The sequence below is a fragment of the Octodon degus genome, unplaced genomic scaffold, assembly GCF_000260255.1.
Source record: "Octodon degus isolate 3935 unplaced genomic scaffold, OctDeg1.0 scaffold00041, whole genome shotgun sequence".
Classification (NCBI taxonomy): Eukaryota; Metazoa; Chordata; class Mammalia; order Rodentia; family Octodontidae; genus Octodon; species Octodon degus.
In genome coordinates this window covers 13274241-13280318 of record NW_004524617.1, presented here as the reverse complement: position 1 = coordinate 13280318, position 6078 = coordinate 13274241, and positions in this window count along the sequence as shown.

Sequence of the window (6078 nt, the reverse complement as noted above, 5' to 3'; positions counted from 1 at the left end):
GGCAAATGCAAGGATCTGAGTTCAATCCCTGGTTCTGAAAAAAAAAAAAAAAAAAAAGACAGCTGCAGCCAAGCTGAAGGTATTTAGATCCAAAGCCTGGAAGTGCTGGGTCCAGCTTGGTCCATACTTTGTCCCTTTTTTAGTCCTGGGGGTCTTGACAGTGCACAGGACTCATCTGACAGGCCCTGATGACAACAGAGGGATCACATCTGGTTCTACATTCAGGCTGGTGGGTTGTTTTCTCTACTAACCACTGCTCACATCACCATAAAATCTCTCTTCTTTCACTTTTAAACACAAGGCTGCCTACTCATTTGCAAGATGCCAGGACTTGCTTTCCTCCAATAAGATCCAATCTTTCTTTCTTTTTTTTTTCTTTCTTTCTTTCTTTTCTTTTTCTCTCTTTTTTTTTTTTTTTTTTTTTTTTTTTTTTTGCGGAACCAAGGATTGAACTCAGGTCCTTGCGCTTGTCAGGGAAGCACTTATTCCACCAAGCCATCACCCCAGCCCCTAGATCCAATCTTTCAAAATACAAGCTTTCAAAATAAGCTTATCCACCCACCCATCCATCCATCCATCCATCCATCCACTCATCCATCCATCTATCCATCCATTCATTTTTGTGGTGTTAGGGATGGATCCCAGGACCTTGCTAGGCAAGCATTGTACTACAGAGTTACACCCCCTGCTAGCAAGCATATTTATAACACACACCCTTCCCCACCCTGTTTTGGGAGCTATCTTCCTTAAAGTGGCTGAAGTGATAGATGACAGAGCCCAAACAGCCAAGTTTATCTTCTCACAGAACGTTGTCCTCTCTGTCTCTCTCTCTGTCTCTCTCTCTCTCTCTCTCTCTCTCTCTCTCTCTCTCTCTCTCTCTCATACCCCAGGTCTTCTCACTTCTCCCTTCCTTGGTAGTTCCTGATGTGGTCTTCTGTAGGTTTTCTTCAGCCTTTCTCATGATAACAGAAGACATCACTAAGTGCTTGCTGTGAATTGGCCTTCTGTGTGTTACCCCTGCTCCAAGACTGGTAATGTTTCAGAATTTGGCTCCAAAAGGAAAAATACAAAATCCCTCTTTTTCCACAAGGATAAAGCTTAGGGTTAAGATTCACATGGCATATACTTTCAAAATAACGTTTCTATGGAGCTAGAATTCTCACAACAACCATTCACTCATTCAGTGCAATAAATATTCACAGACCTGTGAAACCTTCACAATAGTCAACTTTATTTTAATTTTATTTTTTTAATAGTCAACTTTAGAACATTAGAATCATACTTAAAAGGACCCCATATTTTTTGTGGCAGTAGAAATGCAGCCCGCAGCTCCACACATGTTAAGCAAGGACTCTACTACTGAGTTACATTACCTGCTCCTTTTTTTTTTTGGCAGAACAGGGGATTGAACTCAGGCCCTTGCACTTCCAGGGAAGCGTTTATTACACTGAGCCATCTCCCCGGCCCCCTGCTCCTTTTTAGAATGCTTTATTTTGAGATAGGATCTCATTGAGTTGCCCAGGCTGGCCTCAAACTTGTGATCCTTCTGTTTTAGCTTCCTGACTAGCTGAGATTACAGGGCTGTACCATCAGGCTAGATTTGAAAAGAAACCCAGTATCCTTTAGCTAGAACCTCCTCGGCTGCTTCCTCATCCTTTCTAGCCCTCAGCAGTCCCTAATCTACTTCCTGTCTGCATAGTTCGCCTATTCTGGACAGTTCACATCAGTAGAATCATACATTATTTGACCTTTGTTTCTGGTCTCTTGCATAGCACAAGGCTGTTAAGGTTCATCCATATGGTAGCACACATCAGCACTTCCTTTTTACAGCCAAATAATATTCCACTACAAGGCTATATCACATTCTGTTTATCTACCCATCCACTAACAGCTGTTTGGGTTGTTTCACACTTTGGTTATTATGAATATTGCCGTGGTGAGCATTCATGTGCAAATTTTTGTATGAATATGTGGTTTCAACTCAGGGCATATATTTCAATCCTTTAAAGGGATAGCTCTCCAAAATGAACTCTGAACAATCCTGTGTTTGCAGACAGACTAAAGGCAAAGTCACTTATTGCTTGTTTCCTGGCTCTGAGAATTGTTGTCCAACAAGAGCTACCTGCGTTGCCCGTTGGCTGCCAGGCTGACAGAAGGTGTACATCTTACCATGTGGGGTCACCAGCTCAGTCTTTTGCAGTTTTCCATCCAACTTCCTACCGTTTTCACTAAAACTGGACAAAATGATTCAGAATTAGGTATAAAGCACTGATAAGCACACAGCTCAACAAATATTTGCAAAATACTGGAATGAATAAAGGATTGGTGTGGTTGGGGCTCTATCTCTCAGGGCTTTCTTTTTTTTTCCCCCTCACTCTCTTTTGAGACAGTATCCCGCTATGCAGCTCAGGCTGACCTTGAGCTCACTTTGTAGTCCAGGCTGGTCTCAAATTTGCAATGATCCTCCCGCCTCAGCCTCCTCACTGCTGGGATCATAGGCATGCATCACCAGAACAAACTAGGCTTCTCTTTCAGGTACTAAAGTAGTTGTTAGGTTGTTGTTCAGCAAAGCACAATTGTAAGTTATCTGTTGCCTTGCAAAAGGAAAAAGAATTGCAAAAAAAAAAAAAAAAATTAAAATGCCAGTTTTGGATTGGGAATTGAGACACTTGAGAGTTTGTAGATTGGCCAGTAGCCAATCTCTCAGATTGACTTTGGTAAGCTACCCACTTTGGGGGACCTCTGTCATCTAGTTTTCAGTAAAATAAGAGTGGATTAGTAGTTCTTAACTATTTGGGGGTTTGCAAACTCCTTTGTAAAGTAGATGGAAAAAGTCGGTTCTCTCTCCTCAGTAATATACATCTGCACCCAAATACGTATATAATTTTCCTAGTCTCTCTATCATCCTTCCTCATATCCCCAAATTAAGACTCTAATGTGATGCCCCAGGCTGGGGAGATTGCTCGGTAGAATAAGCGCTTCCTTGGCAAGCATGAGATCCTGAGTTCAATCCCCAGTACTGCAAAAAACATTGTTTTTCACTAAATTATTTTAAAAATGAAATAAAATTATACTTTCCTAAGTAAGAACTAAAAATAAAAAAATAAAAAAAATAGTGTCATGCCCCAAACTGTTGCCTCTGGTTTGGAATGATGGCAATTTTAGAAAATACAATGTCTGATTTAGGGAAAATCTGAAGGCTGGAGAGTCATTCTCAGAGCCCTCAAATTGTATGACCTCAGAAAACTGTTAAGACAGTCTATCCTAATTATAATGTTTTAAGATTAAACTATGAAATCTATTTCCCTACAGTGAGCCAAGTTGCAGTGGTTGGCTCTTGGAGGTAATTGTTGCATAAGAAAAGAGTGTGCAGTGTAGTCTCAAGTGGTAACCCTGTAAACAGCTAGCTTGCCTAGCATTCCTGAAAACTCATGATTAATTTACTTTTAGGAGAGAAGGCTTCAGAACCAAAACAAATGAGAGACTGGATCCCAACTCGTGGACTTCCCCGTTCTACACGCATCCCTCCCAACCGCCGCCACCATCCCACCAGTATCCTCAGTGCTCCAAACTCAACCTCGAGCCACTGTGGGCTCCCTTCCAGGTTCATAGCCCCAGTACTGCCCAAGAGCCTATGGTGTCCCCACCCACTGGGCCCCCAGATACTGCCATATTGGTCTGGGAAATGAATTGCTGCAGATAAACCAATCAGGCTGGGTCGATGGTGGCATTTAGGTGCTCACAGGGTGCATTTGGTTCTGTGGATCACACTCCTTGAAAGCTAGCAGGAGTCACTTCTGAGGGCTGGCAGGAGAAGCTAGCCAACTTCCACCAACTTCCGGAAGAGCGAGTTCATGCACTGGATAAATCTAACCCTTGTGTTTGGAACACAAACCAGCAGATGGAAACGAAAGTTCTTCTCTTTGATTCTGGCGGTGAAGACAAGAAAACAAAATAACTCCAGAGAAATAAATGCCTGTGACTGGAGCAGTTTCTCGGTAATAGGTACTAATCAGGGCAACATTAGATTGGAATCATGTGGAATTCAAAAGAAATGTACATTACATTCATTGGGAGCCATATGACTTCATCACAGCTAATGTTATTACAATGAATATAAAAGGAATTAATGATTCACCATCTAGTTACTTTCCACCCTTCCCCCAACACCTTTTCTTCAGCTTTAACAAACTGGTCTGGAGCCAACTGCGACATCAGTTTAGTAATGACTTTAAGCACCATTTACGCTGCTATCATGGCAATTTAAATTGTCACTTTCTATTAAAAGGTCTACCTCAGAATGGTTTTAAGTGAAAGCGTTCCACACTGACAGTGCAATTAAACAAGAAAAAAACTCCTTTCTTGGGATGTCAGTGCAAACGCATTTTAAATAGTGGTTCAGCAGTGCCTTGCTAATTTAAACTACAGTATTGCTTTCTATTAAAGAATAGAAACTGATTTGGACTTTTTCCCCTCCTTGTACTATGTGACAGTTTGAATTGGCACTGTGTCCCAGTCAAAGCCCTGATGTGCCAATGGGGTCCCTGAACCTAAAGAGTACCCCTCTCAAGGCAGGCATTAAACAGAAATAATTTCCCCGAGTAATGGGGCAGCATCACCTTTCACAGCATTTGCTTTTAAAAGTGCCCTTTCCTGATCCAGTGGGCCTTTTCCTTATTGTGGTCCGCTTGCTCATTGGGAGACAACCGTGAGCTGCCAGCAAGCTGCTCTATGGAGATGACAACTTCCTGATTCCGAAATGCACAATCAAACCTGGAGAAAATTTAGTGTGGAGAGGAATTCTGAGAACAGGTGTGTGAGTCTTTGTCTCCCTCAGATTTCTAACTCTAGATCTGGAAGTGGTTTCTGTCTTTCCCCAACCATGTCCTCAATGCCACCGAGGAAGGACACTTCAGGCACTTTAGTCTTTGAATACATTTGAACACATAAACGATAGCAGAGCACAAATGTTGAATGCGCCAGTATGAAATAACATGCTTTATCCACCTCATTTGTCTTCTGGACTCCTGTAGCCCCGATAGTCCATAATTCCCAGGCATTTGGCTTAGATAGATTCCAGCTATCAGCGAGAATAACACAATTACATTCTTAGGTGTTGGTGCCTTAAATTAGAAGTTGAAGAATATTTGAACAGCAGGAATAGCTGGCATTTTATTTTAATGGTCTTGAAGTGTTTCCAGCCTCCCTGACAGAACCTTATGTCATGAGCAATAGCCTTGTTCGGAGGCACATTAGGCTCAGTGGCAGCAAACGAAGCGTAACATTTAAGTTGCTTCTGTTACATTCTCAATTGATATCGTTATTGCGCTGAAGGACACCGAGACAGCATTTTGAGAAAAGTGTCCCGATGATGGGTATCGAGATGCAATTTTTTATGTCTACACAATTACATTTCTAACTTCACCATATTCTACACTTGACTGCCAGGGAAAAGATGATCGATGTAAACTCAGTCTTCACAAGAATAATACATAAGCCACTGAGATCGAAACTCATTTTATTTTACAAATTAGGCAAACTTTCTTTCAGTTCTATTTTCATCTTCTTCGTCTCTGTTAATATAACAGACATTTGTATTTAACCCTGGGGCATCTGGAATCAGAAAGAACAGCCTGCTGACTTGGGGATTGATGGGGATCAGGAAAGGGTCACCTCAAAAAGAAGTATTACTTCTTAAAAGGTGGAGGGAAGAAGAGAGACCCAGAGAAACTTTCTGTGGAATGAAACACGTGGAAAGTGGCAAAATGAGTAAAGCTCCGGAGAGGGACATAGAAAGAGGTGCACGTGAGGAACATGGGCGGGTTTCCTTTCTCTTTTTGTTCTTTCAGATTAAAGCAACAGAAATTTATTCAGTTGCTGTCAAGATGTAGGCAGGCCTTCAGGCCCTGGAGGAGATTCTTCCCTGCCTGTCCCTGGCAACTAGCATGTCCAACAGCCCTTGGCTGCCCTGGGCCTGCAGCGCAGCCCTCCCGTTGCGGCTGTTGTCTGCACATGCCACCCTCCCTCTGCCTGCGATTTTTTGTGTATCCTCTCCTCCCCTCCCCTCCCCTCCCCTCC